The 21068-nt window shown below is 40.0% G+C and overlaps 1 protein-coding gene across 2 annotated transcripts in view; it reads left to right on the top strand.

Annotated features, from left to right (window-relative positions):
* The first annotated feature begins 2796 nt into the window (after positions 1–2796).
* The window catches only part of PALS2 (protein associated with LIN7 2, MAGUK p55 family member), a 58256-nt gene continuing 39984 nt past the window's right edge, over positions 2797–21068 (top strand). Inside the window, exon 1 of one of the 2 annotated variants that reach the window (XM_031053529.2) lies at positions 2797–2862. The gene's annotated coding sequence lies outside the window, so the exon portion shown is untranslated. The remainder of the gene's footprint in view (positions 2863–21068) is intronic. The other variant, XM_034062765.1, reaches the window with a different exon arrangement.

The raw sequence follows: 21068 nt of genomic DNA, 5'->3' as shown, positions 1-21068 counted from the left end.
CATGATCACTAGCCAGAAATTGCTGGGGCGTAAGTCAGCCCTGGCCAGGTCCCTGTCTTCTCTGCCTTAAACTGGGAACAGGGTGAGGCTTGGCTGAAGTGCAGTAATTACCATTAAATGGATAAGAGAGATTTACAATGGTTTGCACTGCAGGAATGATGCAAAACTATCAGATTGAACTGCATCATCAAGGTCCTAATGACCATCCTTGGACGAATGTGAAAGTCAGTAGCAAAAAGCCAAAAGAATGATATGATAATTCCTGCCAGAGGGTAAACGTCAATTTCTAAATTCTTTTCTAAAACAATACATCTCTGTCTCTTCCTTGACCCTAATGGGTCAAATGGATTAAGTAGTGGGCAAAAATGGTTTGTGAACATTTGGGATACATTCCCTAAAGGGCTTTAATAGCCAAATAGCAGCTGCAGAGGCCAGAATGGAAGATGCTCAAAAGGCTGTGGAGCAGTTGAAGTATTTTGTGTTTAAATATTTCTGTTGCAGCTGCAAACAGGCTCTTGTGTTTCACAGGTTTGGGTTCAAGCTTTGAGTTGAACTATAATAAGGAGCCTCTAAGTTTTGCCGCGAAGCAATTTTCTTTCATTGACCACGAAGGTAAAGTCAGGACAGCATGAAAGATGCCAGCATAAATTGCTGCAGCACTTTATCCTTAATAGAATAATGTTCATCCTCCTCAAACACGGGACTGTTAGGGAAGTCAACAAGATGTTGAGTTGTGAAATACAGGACAAGCTGACAGTTATGTGTTTTGTGGCTCTGGTTCAAAAGGTTTTCCATTAGGACATCACAAAAAATAAACAGGGGGCAAAGGAGAGAGAAAGATCTGGAGGGATTTTTCAGGGAATGAGGATTTTCTGTGCCTGTCAGTTTTTCCGTTGTAGCTGCAGGGGTTCAAACACCGAAAGGGTGGTAAGTCATTACTTAGCTTTGAATCCCTTATGACGCATGCAGTTTACTTTCAGTTTAATAAGGAAAAGGTAACTTCTCGCGAAGCAAATTAACAAAAATAGGTTCAATTTGGACTTTTATACTGAGAAATCGCAGGAGGGCTGTAAGCTCTTTGGACCCAGGGGCACATAATTCCACGTGCTCATGAAGCTTTCAGCACAGGGTAGCCACTGTAATTTCAAGAGTGAGTAAAAATAATTCCTAAAGGAATTTTGCATGCTGGTTTCCTAAGATGAGGTGAGCAAGATCTTATTACTCAATGCATCTCTATTGGTCAATCCAAAGAAGGTTTTTTCACCTGCTGGCTTCTGTTCCACCATTTCTTTAATTATGCCCATCATATATATGCTGCTTCTTTTGGTATCTTGGGTTGCATGAAAATCAGCTTATTTGTTACTTGGTAGGAAAGCACAATCTGAGCCTGTTAGAATGAATCATAGAATCATAGAATAGTTAGGGTTGGAAAGGCCCTTAAGATCATCTAGTTCCAACCCCCCTGCCATGGGCAGGATGAAAATCAATACCCAGTGGATTTTTCTGTTCAGACTCTACCCCCACATAATTTTGGCTTTCCCTCCTCCCCAGTGGCTCCCAAAAACAACCAGGGAGAATTGAAGGCACATTATTATTAGGGGATACCACATGTCACAGCAGGCTATCACGTATTCTTAAAACAGCATAATTAAATAGATTACCACTGAAGTGTACACTTGGATTTAAACATTTGAGAAGTCTGTAAGAGAAGGGAAAAGTGAATGAAAACAAGCTGAGGAATGAAGTATTGCTTTGGATATGAACATTCTGTTTTCCAGGGCAGATTTTAATCCAGCTTTAGTGAGAGTTGTGCAGGCATGGCTGACTTGCTGTTTGCAATTTAAATTCCAGTAAGTCCAAGAGTATCCAAAGGTGAGGGTCTCCACAAAATGAACCAGAAGCAAACACAGAAAGCTAGTTTATTGTCACTGTCGAAACAAACGGAATGTTTAAACAGTGACCAGAAGCGCAGGAAAACCAGTTTTTTGATGTTGTTTCCACCTGAGTGGTCTTGTGTGTTATTAGCACCACGGGAAATTTTCCACCCCCCTTCCCCTTTGAAATATTTGACTTATCCTTTGCCAGCGCTCTTCACGCTTTAGTGCCTGCTCACGCACTGCCAAGTGAAACGGCTCGGACTGAGGAGCGCCCAAACCCGCCCGGACACAGACCCTCGCCAGGGATCGCGTGTGGCCCGCAGCACGGGGACACGCTCCCGGTACCACACGCTCGCCCTCTCACACCACAGCGCTCTCCATCCATCCATCCATCCATCCCCAGCGCGGTCGCCCTCTCATACGCTCGCTCCACACACACTAACGGGCTCCCTGCTCACACCCGGCGGCTCCGGGCCGGGCACACCAGCACCTCCGCCGCTCCCTCACACGCAGCCACGGTCACACACGCCGGTGCTCTCTCACACACACGCACGCACGCACTCCCAGACACACCCTCTCTCCGCACACACGCCGCCGGGAGGCGGGGCCCGCCGCCGGTCAAGCGGAGGCGGGTGAGGTGCGGGGGGACGGGGTCGGGACTGGGCGGGCGGGGGCCGCGCGCGCCCCCTCAGGCGCCCCGCCGCGTGCTCCGGGGGGCGGGGCTCGCGCGCATCCGCCCGCCCGCGCGGGCGCGCGCGCTCCGGGAGGAGGAGGAGGAGCGGGAGCGCGTGCTACAGCCACGCCGGCGGCGCGCGCCGAGGCGGGCGCAGACCGGCGGGCGCGGAGCCGGCGGCGCTTCTGGCTCGCGCGTCTCCCTTCCGCCAACCGGCGGCTCTCGCGCTCCCGGGCTCGTAGATGGGGCTGAGGGGCGGCCGCTGAGGAGGGCACGGACGGACGGGCGGGCGGCGGGAGCCGGTGCCAGCCGGTGAGTTGGTCGCGTGTGCCGGGGGGAGGGTTCGTCCGCCCGCTTCCCTCTCCCGCTTCTTCTTCCCCTCCAGCCGGCGGGGCAATGGAGGTGGGAGGCGGGGTCCTGCAGCGGTCCCTTGCCCCGGGGCAGGAGTGGGGGGGCTGCCCCGGGGCAGCAGCTGAGGCGCCCCGCGTGCGTATGGCGTGAGGGGGGAAGAGCCGCCCTCCTGCCCGGCTGGCTGCAGGTACCGGTGCCGGGCGGGCCTGCAGGGGAGCGAACATGGCAGCGCTGGAGTTGGGGAAGAGTGGGGTTTATTTTGTCCCCAGAGTGAGGATTAACCCTCCTCCTCCCGCCTCCGGATGCGTCCCCGGGAGACTAGCTCCTCATCTGCCGCTCCGGATTATCTACCCGCCCACCCTCCTTCCCCCACCCCCTTCCCGGTATTTTCTCTCCTGGAGATTATCAGGTTTCCCGCCCCTCCCTCTCTGGGATCCTCCGCCTCCCCCAAGGGGATTATCTCCCCCCTTTTCTGATGGATTAACCCCCCGGTTCAGTGTCCCTGTCCCTCCCTCTCCTGTTATGCCCCTCTGCAGCCTCGCCTCTCAGGGATTATCTGCTCTCCCTTTGGGGTAATTCCTCCTTTCTTGATCTCTGCCCCAACCTCTCCTTGGTTATTTTCCTCCCGAGGAAGTCATCCCTCCCCTTCCGTCTCCCTCTGACTGGGGAAAGGGGAGAAAATGTGGTGGAAATCCCGTGGGCAGGAGTTTCCAGTAGTGCTGTCATCTCCGTGGTCTCTGTACTAGTACTACAGGCAAGCGGTTGTAGGTGGTAAGAGAGACACCAAGGATGTACAAAGCTTGTGGCGGAGTTCAGCTTGTGGCATGGTGCTCCCTGTGCACGAAAATACCTGCACCCTTTCTGCAATGTTAGAGCTGCTGCTGGAGATGCTCATGAAATAGAGCCTGTCTGGATCAGTGCTATATGATATATATTATGATATATTTCTTTCTATAGAAAGGCGTGCATATGTATGGCTGGGTGGTAGATACCACACGTTAGCCAAAAATTGCACTGAAAAGAAGCCACCAGCCTCCTAATTTCTTTGGAAAGATTTAATGTAAAATAGTAGCGTTATAATGTAAGTGGAAAGGTGCATGGATGACATTGCTGCTGCTAAGGGGTCAAATTTGACTTTGATAGCTTCTGTCTTGGCTTTCAAGGCAGTTGTCTTAGGCTGTTGCTCTGTGGTGAGGAGGGAGGAGGCAGGTGTCATTTGCTTAGTCTGTGATGATGATGTGGTTCATTACCACCAGCACACTGGCAGAGGAAAAATGAGTTTGTTCCTAAAGTGGAGAGATAGGGTTTATCCCATGTATTATACTCCTGTGTATGTTAAACCATGCTTTTGCCATTTCTCCTGGTCTTACTGCACATGGGATTGCACGAGGAGAGTTGCAGATCCTTTAACCATCTTGCAGCACAAGGCCCGGGATTACATCTATTAAACTTCCCCGACTTGGCTTTGAGAGGAGGAGAGGCTGTGAGAAATTGTAGAGAGGCTGAGCAGCTATAAATAGATGTCGGACTAGAGGAGGCTTTGAAATCTTAGCATGCTGCTTCTGAACACATAGTGTCTGTTAAACTGGTTGAATTGACACTAGCATCATAATGTTTCCTTTTATTTCTGCTGAGGTGGTTGGCTTTAACACTTCAACATGTGATTGGACCATGCAACATCTATCACAAAATTCTTCTCAAAAATGCCATAGAGAAAATTCTTATTTGAATAAAACACTGATAACGGGAGGCTTGTTTGAGCTCATTTTGATGTGATTTTTAAAGGACTCTTCAGAGCAATCTTTTATTTCCTTTTCCCTCCCTTGAAATGTTTGGAATTGAAGATCTTGCTCTTCATATTTTGTTCTTGAAGTATTGCAGCATACAGATTACCTGAGTTCTGTATTGCTGTGAAAAATCTGCAGTACTGAGGCATGGTGTCATAATACTGGTACTATTGGTAGGGTTTTTTTTATTTCCTCGTCTTCAGTACTGTCTTCATAGTTTGGGTTTTGTTTTTTTTTTGTTGTGGTGCTTTTTATGGAGCCTTCATCATCTCACCAAAAGTATGTATATTCAGCTTCTTAGAATTCTGGGTGCCTGCATTTGTTTTGGATGCTATGGATCACTGCTGTTTCAGCCTGTCTTGTCAAGAGCTACTTAATATGGAAATTATTGACAAATATACTGTACCAGCTATGTGGAGTGGTGTCTGTTCTGCTGCTATATTAGTAGGCTAACTGTGCATACGAAAAGTCTCTAAAATGATTGAAAAGCTGTTGCAACATATGTGCAACTGGACCTTTCTTGAACTACCTCTCATTGCTTTTTTTTTCCTTCTCTTTAAACAAATAATGGAAGCTATTAACTTAAATCATGGCTTAATCACATATGTTTGGTGGTTGTTTTTTTTTTTTTAATAAGAAAGGAAGTAATGAAAACATGTCTGGCTAATCTGAAAGAGTCTTAATGAAGGCTAATAGAGAGGATAAGTGTTTGGAAGACCTGTGACTTTTAGGATGTTTCTCATTTGAGGCGTAACATTTTAATCTGATCTTTTTTTTCTGAATTGCTGTGCCTGCAAACCTCAGGAAGGTATGAAGGAACAGAAATATAGGCAATGTAGTTTACTACTTTGGCATTTTTAGTTTAATCTGTAAAAGCAGGAAAATCAGTTAGTCTACCAAATAATTTGGCAGGCTTTATTTTGAGCTGATAAGGATGTGCTCTGGGTATTACCCCAAACACTGTGCTGCTTCAGTCAGAATCAAGCTCCAGCCTGATATTAGGTCCTTGGGCTGGGTGTTTGTACATGCGGAAACAAAGGTCAGTTATCTGGGAAAACTTTATAGTACCATAATGATAGGCAGAAGATTCTTTAGCACAAGTCTGTACAGTGCATCAGTCCCTGAATAATTCTGGTTTTCTACATGTATTTATTTGTAGAAATTACTTATATTTTGAATGCTGTTTTATAGAAGTTTAGCATCCGGCTTTGAAATCATGCTTTCTGCTATAGTCAGAAGCGATTTGAAGTTCTGATGTGATGTGACTGTCCCAGGCTCTGGTGAGTGCCCTTTGATCCTTCATGCAGGATCTGCAGATGAGTGAATCTTTTCATATTCTGTAGTAAAGGGGGAAGAATCTCTTTTTACTTAAGAAACAGGTATGCATTTGGGATTGTGATAATGTTTGTGGTAGTACTTCAGGTGTTGCAATCTCCATCCAGATGTAGAATGAATTATACTATCCTAAGATTTGGAAAGGTAAAAATCTCACACAAGTTTAAATAAAATGTCCTGTTGTTAAGGTAAAAATGGATGAAAAATTGACTCATCCTGCTTTGAGGGAATTGACAGAGTGACCATACTACTAGATGAGGAAAGAGTATGTGCTGCAGAAGGAGTACTGTAGGATGGATAGATTGGGTTCTCAATACTACATACACCTGAGCTTGTTTTTTTGCTGTGTTTTGTTTCTTGCTGTCTTTTTTGTGGGGCTGGCCTTAAATGAGATGTTCATATTTGTTCTTTTGAAAAAAATAGAGCCAATGGAGGAGTTGAGGTGTAGAGAGAAACTCTTCTTAACAAGCCAGGTAAGTTCCTGTACCAGTAGAACGTGTACAGTAACTGTTCTGTGTATTCAGTGCTGAGGCAAACTGGAATGGGTTTGGCCTTGCATTTGGTAATAAGCTTGACTTTTTAGAAACATACTGCAACTGGAGTGGTGCAGACACTATTGGAGTTACTTGTGTGGAAATACGAAGTAGAATGTGATGGCAGGGATAAGAACGCATGTGTGAGAAGGATAGTGTTTTTTCTGTCCTCCGCAGTAGAAGAAGCTCATAAAGGGTCTTAGAGAAAAGTGGGTTTAGTTCAGGCTGATATGTGAGAGGCAGGCTGAAATAATACAGATGTGCTGATCACAGATACTGTTGGAGGAATGTAATGGTTTGGCTTCATTCATAAGAAGGTGCCAAAGTAATTTTTTCAATCACAGATAGATTATCTAGTAGATGATCTAGTTTCAGAGCTTAAAACTGATATATTATTCTGTCTGATTACTTGGTCATAATAACCATCTGCAGTTGGATCTCAGGTCATACTACAGTGAAACCATTGTCTTTTGCAGCGGGACAAACAAAGCATTGCGATGTTAATGTGCTATCCTGTGGCTTAAAGATTGCTTTTTTTCAGAATAAAGCAAGCCTGAATTGCTTAGTTATGGCTGATGGCATTCTTACTAGAGTAATGAAGACAAAAGAGAAAAAGAGAGGTTAAGAGAACTGGTTTTCCATATCAAAACATTTACAATCCTATTTTGTGTAATTGGTCTATAAAATGGTGCTAAGCAATTTCATAACCTGTATTAAATAATTTAAAAAAAATTGAAAATGGGAGGTTGTCAACTCTAACCTCACGTTTAATTATTTGAAAGGTTTCTGGCTTAAAAAAAGTGTTGCATATTAAGAATGCTTCATATTAGCAATCATTCTGTGGGGTTTACACTTCAGTTATTTAAAAAATTTATTCTAATGTTAGTATCCAGATCTCATGAAAGCATGGAGGAAAATTAGCAGCATTGAAATTAGATGACATTTCAGATTTACTGGCAACAACTGTTATTTAAGAAATTACTTGGATATGTTATTTTAAGAGTATTGCCTAGTTTTGTGTTCTGATAAACAATTGTTTGAGAATAGAAACCTTGTGAAATCCATGCTGATTATGGGGAGCATCAGTGGTTTCTGCAAATTTTTTTTTATGGAGTTTGGGAGAAGGGGAAATCAAATTCTTTGTATCTTGCACAGAAACATGGCTCTTGCAGCTCTTGCTTACCCAAATCTCAAAGGATCAGATTACTGTTTCAGTTAAATACAGTTTTCCAGTAGGTGGAGACACAACTGTTGATTTTAAGTAAGATTAAGCCTTTACTTTTTGATTCCAAATATTTTGTCAAGACACTATTCAAGTAAATGAAAATTAGGAGGTAAGAAAAATGGTTTTATATTTTTATTTTAGGATAGCATATTTAAGCCTCTTTGCTGAGATAACGATTGCATTCAAATAGTATTTCTGTAGTAACAGCGGCTATTCAAATAGTTTGGTTTTAGTTTTGTATTTAAAGACGTTATCTCCACCCACTGGTCAAATGTGCATTAATGAAAAATTAAAGTGATAAAATTTTAAATATCTTAATACAGAATGGAGGAAAGTAGATAAGGGTAAATAAATAAGATAAATAGACTGACGGTAAAAAGGTAAAGCTTTTTCTTAAGACTAATAACAATATAGAAGAGCACTCAAGTAAATCTGTAGGGGAATGAAAGGAAAATATATGAGCCATTCTGACTTGTGTTATTACATTTCCTTGATACATTAAAAACAATTACTTGATTCCTTCATTCATTAGTTATCAATGCTATGTTTGGAGACATGCATCCAACTGTCATGTGAGAAGTTTTGTATGTAAAACAACAACTTTTTATACAACATTTATTTTTTTAACAAGTCAGTGGGCCAATTGGTAAGTCAGCCTTTACATACCTTCTTATTAAAATTCCACCCCTTGCCTTTCCTGACCCACTGCTGGAGTTTACAGAAGTCTTTTTGGCAAAATGAAACTGCTTATACAGCAGAAGTTCCGAAACTGGGAAGGCAAACTGCAGTCTAGTGAATAAAATTAGTGAAAAGTTTATTCTGCCTTTCCAAGCAATTCTGGCTTTCTATATTGTGAACGATCGTGCTGTAGCAAAGCACAGTGTTGCTGGATGGAAACTACTTGAATGATACTAAATTTACAATAGTCATACTACTTACAGTTTCATTTGCATTTGTGGGGTCAGTAGAAGTGCAGGACTGTAATTAAAAATTGAAAGTTCAGTTTGTGCGTTCATTGGTAAAGAACATGTGGGTAGGGAGAAACTGCTAAGTGAAACTTAATGTTTATAGAGTGTATGACTGTAAGGCAGTCATGTGGATGGAAAACATACAGATACTCAGTCATCCTTCCCAGAACTAGTACAGTTTTGCTGCTTACACTAGATTTGGTAAGCAATACCAGAATGGGATGAGCAGTGCTTGATTTGGTCAATTCTGATTGCTGAAGCTCTTTTATACAGATTTAATCTATGTAATCTTTGAGCAACTTCCAGAAGCATGTTGCTTGGTGTCATTTGCATTTGTGATTTTTTGATGACAAACTCCTTTTGTACATTGCTGTGTGTGATACTTAAAGTACTGTTCAAGTGAAGCAAACCACGAATAATATTTGGGCTGGCTCTCTGATTTTTGTTTCATTCTTTCATAGCTTTTTCTGGGGTGGTCCACTTGCTGCAGAGATAAAATTTAACCTTGGCATGAACCTGTGTGAGTGGAGTTGTCCCTCATTAGCTCTGTGACAAGCTCATAGGTATCTTGGCTCAAGAGTGATAAAATGGACAAACTACCTTTGAGTCACTGTTCTTTGGGAAGCAAGATAAGCTTGTAAATCAGTGTTAGTGGGTGTTAAACAACATTTCTGTAACATTAGCTGGTCATGTAATGTCTGTGCTTGAGTTGCTTGACTGGTGGTTGAGCATCCTCATTCTTGCGCTGCTGCCTGGAAGGGATCATGTCTATTTCACGTTACCATTGCTGTTTGGGCAGTTCTGAGGACAAGTAATAAGCACACTAAAAGAAACGTTAGGAAAGGAGTAGGAGAGCACTGAAGAGCTGGTAGTTGAATTGTCTCTTGACACATAATTAGGTATGAAAAAAACCCATCCATCCATCCATCTGTGCGTGTGTTGTCCCGTCCCCACTTCTGACTCTCAAGATCTAGGTCCTAGGGATCAAGACATTGTTAGAATTCTTGCTATTGGGATGGGAGAGTAAATGGATGTATGCATTGGCAAGAAGGTTAAGACGCCTTGGGTACTGTTAAAAGGTCTAGAAAGCCGGTTTTTTATAATTTCTGAGTGTCAAGTAAGAAAGCGTGCAGCAAGAACCCCTCCTGTTTCTCAATCGAAACGTAGCTCGAACGCTCCCTCTCGTGGTATCACTGAGACATCTACGTCGGGGAAGCGCTCGGGGAGCCGCAGTTACTGCTCTGGTTGAGTGACAGGGGCCAACTATTTTTGAACGAGAGCCTGCTTGCTTAGCTGAGTACTGTGATAAATATGCCAATGCTACTTAGCAAGTAGATAAATATATTAAAAAAATCCACTATAGCAAAAAATTGATACATCTAGAAATCTTGGACAATCTCCCATCCAATAGGCTACTGCTTGGAGAAGCCACTGCAGGCTATTTGCTGGGATTTTTTGTGCTGTCACCTGGAAGCATGTAGCCTTACTGCTGAACAGGATTTATTAGCTATGAATTGAAGGGTGTATATTAAACTGCCAAATCTTGGCAAATAGCTCTGCAAATAGCAGACCAACTATACAGCAGCAGAATGAAATGCATAGTTCTTGCCGTACAGTTCTCAGTCTTAGGTCAGATTCCATGCTATTACAGTGCAGGAAGGCTGTAAGCAGCAACAGTAAAACTGTTGAACAGGGGTCTTCAGAAGGAAGTGCTTTATTGGTGCTGATGAATAGGAAATGGAAGAGAAGGGCAGACTGTTCAGCAGCTGAACTCCTAATAAAATGGAAGGTCTCAACATGTATTATCCTAAGTAATTTGAAATTTCCAAGAGAATTGAATGCTTCACACCTGATTCCAAGCTTCTGGTATTGATTCACTGTGTTTCTGTTTAATTGTTTGAAACTTGAGCTTCTGGCTCCTGGTAAAATTATTTTTTGAAGACAAGATGTAAGATTAGGTTAGGTCTTATATGACTACGTATCTTATTTCTTCATAAAGCCACCAAAACTGTTTTAAAACAGTTTGATGTTGTGGTGAGACTGTCAGAATGGTGCTTTAGGTCTTGCTTATTAACTGGAGATTCAATTAAGACACTTTATGTGGACTGTTAAATAAGTTAGGGCTCACAAGAATATCGTGATTTATTTTTTGAAAGTAATCCCATGTGTAAGCTACTGGCAAAAAACTATAGAGAAACTTTCAGTGAAACCAGTAGAAATATTGTCTTTGGAGTTATAAGAACTAGCCTACCTACAAATTAGGCAATAAATGCTTTTGCAAGAAGTTCCAAAACACTGTTCTACTTAGCTAAGAATGTATAGACATTATATGGAAAAGTGGAACTATATGTACATTCATACTTGATGGCTGGTGTTCCGCAGACTTACCAGTTACACATAACTGTTTACCACCACTGAAAAAGACTGTTACACAGACTGTGTGCTTTTGTACACAAAATAATTTTCTCTGTACAAATGCCACTATGAAGCTTTTACACATTAAAAAAAAAAGAAGACAAAAAAAGAAGACTATCTCTTGGGCCTCCCCACCCCAGGCATAAATTATTTTACTTTACAAATATAATTACTGTACTTCCAGAAGGTAATCTCTCTGGACAGCCATAGACTAGTTTGAATTAGATTACTCTGTTTATTTCCTTCAGGGTGAATTAATACATTGAGGTTTATTTTTCTGTGATTACTTAAAAATTCAGGTAACTTTTAATGCTTTTTGTTCTTCCTTATTACTTGACTGGGATAGCTAAGAATACTTGCACTTTAAAGGTTATCTTTGCCTTCTTTTTTACCTATAACTTTATTTTCTCCAGGTACATATCTGCTGTACTCCTGGAGCTTATTTTTTATACACTTAGTCTCAGTTGTAGAGTTTCTTACTCAGAAATACTGGAAATATTTATTTAATAAGCAGATACTAAGCACACTAAATCTTTCAGTTGTGACATTGAAGTAAGTCTAGCTAGAGCAATATTTTTGTTAAATCTGTATTTCCAAAGTTCTGGGTTTACAAACCTTTAAAGTAGTTTGTCAGTAAGTTGCATAAATAAATAAAACAAGTTCCTACATTTTCTCTACTACAAAATTGTTGGGACTGCTAGTCAGGATGAAATAAACACAGGAGCAGAATTAGTCTTGGGAGATACTAGTCAAGAATATGTTTTTCCCATTTTAATTCATGGACTTGGCAGGAAGGGCAATTCTCTGGATGGATGATTGTGAACCACAGTGGGACACTAATTCCAAAATGCAAATACTTTTATATAAATGGCCTGTTCCTATTTGGATTTCACATTCTGTAAGAACTAGCTATGCACTTAAGCATTAGATCAGAGAAATATACAAATATGTATTTGTAAGTGAACCTCATTGTTTGGGAATATAGCAGTGTTTTGAAATAGGCAGAAGGAAATCCTTGGCATTTTGAGGTCTCAGGGCATGACTTCCTGTTCGTGTTGAATGCAGGACTAGTCAGGATATCTTTAGAGGCAGTTAATCTGTAGTTGGCATTTGATATCACAGTGCTGGAGTGTTGCATACTAATGCAAGATTTGTTTGTTAAATGCAACATTACTGGGTAAAACTTGTTACTTGCATTGTCAGTGAAGTCATGCAGCCTTGCTGTGTAGCACTTGAGTCCATTCCAAACCTGAAAGCATTTGGGTGCTCTTTAATACAGTAAGTTTTCAAATAATAAGAACTGCCATTGGGTCAGACTGAAAGTCCATCCAACTCCTTTTCCAACATGCAGCGCAACTTCTGAAACCATTCAGAATCTCTCAGGATGCTTCAGAATCTCTGTTTATCTCTGAGCAGATTTTCAGGAAGATGGAAGACATGCCTGTCTCTGGGGAAGGAGCTGGGACCAGGAAATTTAGTGTCTAGATAGCCTTAAATTCAGGTAGAAAGTGATAAATCAGCATATCATGGTTCCCAAACACCTAGACATCATTAACCAAAAACTAATGAAGAATTTCATTGTGCTAATCTGTAGAAGCAGCAAAACCTAAAATTTAATGTGTTGCTCATGACTAAAATAACATCTTACATAATTGCCTTCACCCTGCACATTAACAGCTTCCAAAGAGATCCGGTCTCTTTGTAGAGAGGATTGAAAACTCAGACAGCAGAATGATTGATAATGCTAAAGACATCCTTCTGAAGGTCTGCAGAAAGTCCATCACTGGGTAGAGGAAAAAGCATAATGTACTTGCCACCCTTTTGCTTTCTCTGCTTTTCTGCAAGTCATTAGGGAAGAGTATGAATGAAAGAGGATGATCAAAAATGCCAGGCACAGGTAGCTGCATGTAAAAGGAAGATTTTTACTCTTTGCTTCCCTGAAGAAAGACTCTGCATCAGGACCTTTCTCCTGTTCACTGTGGCCTTGCTCTTTGTTGAGGTATTACCTGAAACTGAATGGGGCTGTTCTCAGCAATGGGGTGGAGCTGTCAGTTCATTGAATGCTCTTTAAAAAATGTTTGTATATGTGCATGTGACTGTGTACATCTATGTATACATAAATGAAAAGAGGACTTTCTTAAGAAAGCATAGTACTGTATGTATATATATATATATATATATATACACGCATATATCTTAAAAAAGCCTAGCATGCTTGTCTGTAAACAAAAACCTCAGCAGCCATAAGCTGTCTAGGGAAGTATAAAACCAAAGCAAATGTACATGATATTTTCCCCAGGCAATGTCCCAGAATCCAACTAATGTTTAACTTGAAGACTTTTAGAACCAAATGAGGTTTGTGGGTTGTTTATGTAATTTGTATTGTATGCTTTTGATATTCAGAATGCTTTCATTTCAAAACTAGTCTAAATTTCTTCATGGGCTGGTATTCATATATAAATTGCTACTGTGCACTGGGGATCTGTTTGATTAAATGTGAGAAACTCTTATCCTTGGATTGTATTACTCTTTAGTTTCTTTAAATAATTGACATGAATTTTCTCTGAAGTGCTTGATAACTGAGATGTTATATGTGTATCATGATAGCCTACTGTGAAGATTGAGCCAGTACTAATCCTTGTTTTGGTAATAGAACTGATGGCAAGTTTGCAGCACATTAATGATTAACTATAGTAGATTAGAAAGCATGTCAGACTGTCAGGGATACCCACAAATTGTTCTTTGGTTGATCATTGCTCCACTCTGCCTAATCCAAGCTGTGATTGCCATACAGAATACAGGTACAACGCTACAGAAATGCGTTCTGCTACCTGTTGAAAATGTGATGAAAAGGACCCCAAAAGATGTAAAGAGCTCTTTCTTCTTTGCTTTTCAATATGTCATCTTTTTTGCACTTGCTAGTAAAAGTCAAGGTTCTTGTGTTTGATTGTTTCATCAGTCAGTTGAAGAAGTGTTAAAGAAGCAGTGAACAAGAAGTATAGTCAGTGGCAAACCCTTAGTTTCAAATAGGTGGAATGTAGAAATTCTCAGGCTCAACATTAAGTTGGGAAGTGTATAGAAGTAAGAGCAGTTTCATTACCAAGAACTTGATTTGCAGTTTAGAAATAATGCAACAGCAGAGTCCAGAAAAAAACTACCAGCTTTTCTTATCCCAAGGTGCACCAGGAGGGCAGGTCTTCCCTGACTATTGGTATGTCTTGCTCAGAGAAGTGATGATGGTATATCTAACTCCCTTTCTCAAAAACAGCCATAGTTTTATATTCTGGTGTCTTGAAAGTGAGGCTTAACGAAACTTATTCTTTCTGTTGCTGCACCACTCCTATTTCTGGTATAGAAATAGGAGAAAAAAGAGTAAATTTACCAGCTGCACATTGAATATTGTCTGTTCAAGTGATGCCCAAAAATACTCTTGTGCATCTGAAGATGTTGAATGCATCATAAATCTCAGCTAATATTACCTAGAATTACTACATTTGGTTATCTGTGACCAAAATTAGAATCCTACTAAAGCTTTTGTGACATAGTTTAATTTTAGAGTTCATTGGCAGCTTCTGACTGAGATAATATGACAAAGAAAGGCAAAAGAAGTAGAGTCATCAGGACTCTAGATCCTGGCTGTATTTTAAAATATAATTTAAACATGTTGGAAAGATTTCTAAATGTCTGTAGCACAGATTGTTTTTTAATCAAACTATGCATCCTGTTAATGCAGCTAAGCCACCATTTTGGTTTTGGTCTCTACTCTTTTAAGCATTTGGGTGTACTTAGGAAACAGGAGGAATATTTTTTGTGTGAGCAGAAATAGGCAGTGAAAGGAAGGATAGTGGAAAAAATCTTGAGTGTATGTGAGTATGAATAGACTTTGTGAACTGAATAGGTTAATCAAGGGTTATACTATGTGACATTTCACAGTTTGTAGTTAAGGAAATATATGCAAACACCTTTTGTCAGCCTCTTTGGAATGGATCTGAACATACAAACCTCAGAATGAGTCTTTCATTCAAGTAGGTCATTTCCTTCCTTTTTGCTCTTTTTCTCTTGCCTAATTCCGCAAAAGAACTTTAACAGTTGTATTAACTTTGAATTCACTGGGATTACTTACCTGTTTGCAGCTGAACATATACTTAAATATTTCAGTAATATTTTAACAAATCCCATTTCTCCATATTACTGTCTAATGAGCTATTTTTTAAAGCAGTAGGCTGAAAAAGGAGCACAATGGGTGGCAAGTCGAACCTACTCACCTTTGGGACCCCTCCACACCCACTTTCCCTTCAAGGAAGGAGTTATAAGCATAATGTCATCTTCCAGATAGAAGTGCCATGGTATGTACTTTAAGACAAGTGGAGCAGTGAGCAGAAATGAGAGACCAGATGTGGTTCCTGGGCCATCAGCTCGAACATGCTGTAAGCCATCATACATTTTTTCATTTTTGAGCCACTCCTTTTCCTGGACTTATTTTTTCTAACTTTACCATAATATGTTGCCTACTTGACTTCTATTAAATAAATTTCTAAATAATTTGCTATTAAACAGGTGTTCAGGACTTTTGGGCCTCAGAGAAAACTTTACTCTTGTTTCTGTGTTGGAGAGATGACCAGCTTTTCTGTGTATGGTAAGGTTTAAGTTTTGACTAAATGTTGTAAACACTCATGTTGGGGTATGTATGCACATGCATGTGTTATGCTGGCTGGTATAATTTGGAAATGTGCAAAACAGATGACTGCAAAAAAACCTCAGGAGAGATAATCTGACAGTGAGATGATCTGGAATTTCTGCATCTCAGGGGGTGACTCAACTCAGCTAAATACATATTTCCTTCCTTCCCCAAAATGTAATCCAACAAAAACCTTCAAGGGATTAAAATCAGATAGTTCTTTTACAGAGGCATCTTTGAACAAGGTCTCAGAAATGCTGTGTCTGTAAGTTTGTTTGGGATGCTCTTACTGGAGTGTGTGTCTTCGATGTAATCTGTTTATCTTCCTCAGACACTGTGTGCTGGATTGGCTTTGCTGTTAGCACTGTAGACTCAAGCAGAAATTTTTAGGGAAAACAAGAATGTCCTAGATGCAGTTGCAGTGTTATTTCTGCACTTCAGATTTATGGTGGAGTCTTGCAGCTCTGCTGAACTAGAAAATCTGTGCTGTACTATGCATTTCTCATCAGTCTTTGCATTGTTTTTCTGTGTCTATCATATAGAAAAACCTGTATCCCCCTGTTCTTAGGCTCATAAATGAAGAGCATGACTGATAAAACTACTTTACAGATTTATCTATGTATTTTTTTTAAGACTTGAACTTAATATAGTTTTCCTGGTACTTTAAGTCAAGAGAGATCTGACACAACTTTTTATGGAAGTTCTTTTCTCACAAAAGATACCTGTTTAGGTTTCAGGTATTTGAATATATCAGAACTGTTTGCTGTTAAGAAAGCTGACAGACAGTCCTTTATCTGTAAGTTGTTTGTGAAAAGCTTTTAAGGGAAGGGTTCTACAATTCCCTGCTGTTTGTCAATATTGTCTTCAGAATGGATGAAAATATTTATCCATTTGTACTTAAGTTTAGACACTCTCTGTGTGTCATGCTACTGAATATGGTCCAGTGACTACTTTTGCTTCTAAGATCAAATAACTGTCTTGGGACTCTCATTTGACATTTGTCATGCACAGCAATAGTATGTGGGTAATGGAACTCTGTCTAGAGGCAGTAGGTGGATTTGGTAGTGCTTAATTTTATTTGGACTCACTACTGTAGGAACAAAGATGACACCTTATGAGTCTAAAGAGGTGTAAAATCCATTGGTACAAAACTCAGTTTACGGCCAATGGTCAAAATCTGAATTCCTGCTTCTAAATAGTAGTTAACGCACCCAATCTTAAGTTTGGCTATCTGCATGTTCACTTGCTTCCTACGCTTCTTCCCCTTCTTGTAGTTAAGTATGTATGCATAATAAAGGTCAAGAGGTGTTACATGGAGCCAGAGTATGGGTTTACAGGTATTGTCAGAGCAAGAAAAGTGTAACAGGCACAGGAGACCAGGAAATTACAATGCTTCTTGGTGTTCTGTGCGTAAACTTGCTCAGTATGCTAACAATTCATTTATTTAAGCACAGGAAAATCACTGGTTTGAGCACATGTGAAATTTACATAATTGCATTGTGAATTTCAAGTAGTTGGAATCGATATTAAAAGAGGAAAAAAAACCAAAATGAAAATCATTTGACTGTTTAATTCTCTACCCTTTCAGCCATAACTTAATCCTATGTTGAGCCAACATGATGCATGCTTGATTGTATCTTTTTCCTTCATAGCCCTTGATGTCCATTGTTCAGGACAGGGGGATGATAATTAATTTGAAAGACAGAATTTTTAAATACAGAGACTTGGCTTCTTTTTGAACTACTGGCAGCAGCCCATTCAAACCAGTCTCTCTGGTATTAAAAAGCAAGTGTTGATTTCTTTTGTGTGAAAGTTGGCTTGTCTGGGTCTGTGAACTTATGCTGAGAAGTGGTGCAGTATTTAAATCCTGACACTGTGTTTAGAGAAACAGAAACTCTGCCAGTGTTTCTGAAACTGAGAAAGCTTCTTTCATGTTTCAGCTGCTTCAGTCACTGAACACAAATTCCTTCTTGTGGGATCAATTGTCTCTGGTATTTGCTACCATGGCAAGTTTCAGCAGAGAAATAGTGCCATCAGTAAGCTCAATTTATGGAAAGGATATTATATTAATGACAATAAAGACACCTTTCTGAGCAGCATGCTATTACTATTGCTAATGACTCTTTCAAACTGAGTATTCAGAAGGAAGTTTCAAGGTGAAGTTCTGATGCTTCTCGACGTGGAGACTAATGCTAGTAGATGGACTGGCAATCTAGTGAGCACTTGCCTGGCTATATACAGGCTGCTGGGTTTGTGCTTTTGTTAGCATGCTGTTGGATCTCTCCAGAGATTGGTGCTGTGGCAGTCTACCTTCATGTGCTTTACCTTCTGTTTCCTCAAATATTTCCCCCTGCCAACTGGACTAAAAAGCAAGCTGAAGCCCAGCATTCTACCTTGCAGCTTTGCACATGCATGTAGTTGTCATGTAAGATGCTTGTAGCTGATCTATCAGGATCTCTTTGTTTAGAGAGAGAAGTGCAAGCCTGGGCTATATAACAATACAGTCTGCTTTTTGAGTAGAGACAGCCAACCAAATTCTGTCCCAAGTATAGGACTTGCTCTTGCACCATATGACAAGTGAAATGTGTGCAGGTATGCTGAGGGCCACAATAACAGATAGGGTATCTGAAAAGTTGAAGCAGAATCAAGATTTCATTTAGGTTTTTGGGCATGTCTCTGGGAACTGTGTAGTAGAAAATGAAAGAAATACAGCATAATTGAAAAATAACAAGTTGATTTCCTTTATATGAAGAGGAATATACATTTTCTGAAAATGCATTCTTAGCCTGTTTTTTTTCAGACCTTTCAAAATTACATGGAAGAATATGTCCATTTAACTTCAGTGCTGAGTTTGCTTGAGACAATGACTACTCCATCTATTTGGTTCTTACTACTTTGTGTGTGCTGTATGTCCCATCCGCTGAGATAGTACTTGTTTTCTTTGTTGCCACTAGTTCTGGGTGTCATGAATGACTGTTTTTTTTTGTTTGTTTTTTTTTTTTTTTGTTTTTTTAACCTTGTAACACCCAGAAAAGGTTTAATATCTTAGCATGATGGAAAAAGACATCATTGCCCTTTTAAGTTTACTTGGGAACCTGAGAGTAACTCCTTGTTGAATTATTCCACAACCTTAAAGCTAGTTGTGTCCAAAGAACAAATTTACTCATAGGAGGGTACATTGCTCCCTTTTTATATATCTCTCAGGCCCATACTTTTCTGGTAAAGAGAAATTTAATGGGGAATATAATAAGCAGAAACTACTATGGATGGGACTGACTGCTCTGAGAGCTCATTTAGTGTGATGAAACAGTCCTCTCAACTGCCATGCTGAAGATGGTTGGCAAAGCAATTATTCTTTCAGCTGAGGACCCAGACTTCATAAAACCTTCTTGTGGAAAATCTGAAACATGGATTTATTTTATCTATTGCAGTGGAATTCCAAGGCTGGGGATGGAAATGAGTCATGGTCCTTAAGTTGCCATTTCTCATTGTACATGGGAGTACTTTAATAGGCTCCTTTCAGAGTCCTCTCCACTTCTTTTTCGTTGATGGCATTAGTAACTAATTCTACTGATCCCCAAGTAACTGGCCTTGAAAATGGCATAGATCTGAGTGGTTCTGTTATCAAAATCCAACAAGGTTCTTGGCTCAGTCAGGTACTGCTTATACTAACAGCTTCTTCTCTCCTCCCACCCTTTTCTCTGAGACCCCTAAGCAGTGGGGGAAAGAACAAACAACTTGGATCAAAACCGAGAGAGTCTGTGGCTTATATTGTTTCAGCATAAGTGGGATTGAAGCAAGATTTTTATATATGTATAAAGCTGATAATTGTATTTTGGAGCATGATCTCCATTCTTTTGTCTTTTACTGCAGCCCTTCCACTAGTTTCAGTTAGGTCATCGAGCTTCTATCATTTAGTATCCTACATTCCAAAGGAAGAGTTGAGTGGAAAGGTATTTAAAACTTACTGTGTAATCAAAAAACTTGTAACTATGCACTGTCAGCCTTAGAAGTTCTATGGCCTTGCTTCAGCTAGGGTGACAGAGTACATGACTGAGAATTCAGAACTTCTTAAGCAAAACTTAATGAATCCAACTTAAAATTATAAGGATATAGAGTAGAAAATTTCAAACTTGTCAATATGCAGCACAGATAGAAGTGTAAAATACTGTTTTGAAGATGCAACTTCTGTGCCTGTGTCCACCATATAAAACATAGAACACTGTCATTCAGTGTTCACAGCAGTAAGTTGGAAACTGAATTGGAAGTGAAGATGGTGAACATTCAAAGTGAATATTTGAGATGGTAATTTCCTTAAAAGCATGTAGGTCTTAATGCAAGCTGTTCCAAGACCATTAAAAATAACTTTCCCCTCTTCTCGTACTCTCATATTCTTAAATTGAAATTAAGTTCCCCACTTTTAACTAAACATTTGTATTCCTAAATAAGTCCTGACAGCATATTGCTAGGAAGTAGTCTGGGAGGTGAAACATATGGCTAAGTGCAGCATGACTTAGTCCATGGAGTTTTGCATTTCCCTTCAAAATATGAGTGTCAAGTTGATATTTTTCTAGGGTTTTAAAAATACCCTTCAAAGGACGAAAGGAAGATAACTGTTGAGGATAAAGATGTAAATCTTGACTGCATTAAATTAAAAGTTTGGGATAGAGTCTCTTTAATTAAGGGAGTGATTGAGGTGCATTTTGGTTGTTCTTGCAGGTCAGATAAGCATTTAACATGCCATCATGTTTTGCCATCTCTGTCTTAAAGTACAAAGGTTTTATGTGGTATTTTTCACCATTTAAAAACATGAGCAGTGTTGTTCTGCTAACAAATTTCGAAAAGCCATTTTCTGTTCACTGCATCACTACTAAATTCTAAGTGTGTTTTGGTAAATTTTCTTCATAGTTAAGCCTTCATCATGTGTGCTTAGAGTAAACAAGAACTGCATCATATGACAAAGGTAGTAAGGAAAACTTCTTTCCCTGTTGCAAGTCACCCTTAACCATAGCCTTGTTAATTTAGCAACTTGCTTTTACAGTTTCCTAGTACCTGTGTTTGGGTAGATATTGGTGCTTCCATGAGAGGCTTCATTTTAGTGAAAGTGGCAGCATTAGAGTCAAGGAATTAACTACAGATGAAACTTCTGGAAAAGGTACTAGGTGACGCTGTAGAAGTGAAGACTGAGGTCCTGGACCAGAGACAAATTTCTTTTAAATTCTATAA

The sequence above is a fragment of the Melopsittacus undulatus genome, chromosome 1, assembly GCF_012275295.1.
Source record: "Melopsittacus undulatus isolate bMelUnd1 chromosome 1, bMelUnd1.mat.Z, whole genome shotgun sequence".
NCBI lineage: Eukaryota > Metazoa > Chordata > Aves > Psittaciformes > Psittaculidae > Melopsittacus > Melopsittacus undulatus.
The sequence above is the reverse complement of the archived record's forward strand: the minus strand, read 5'-3'. Positions and strand labels throughout refer to the sequence as shown.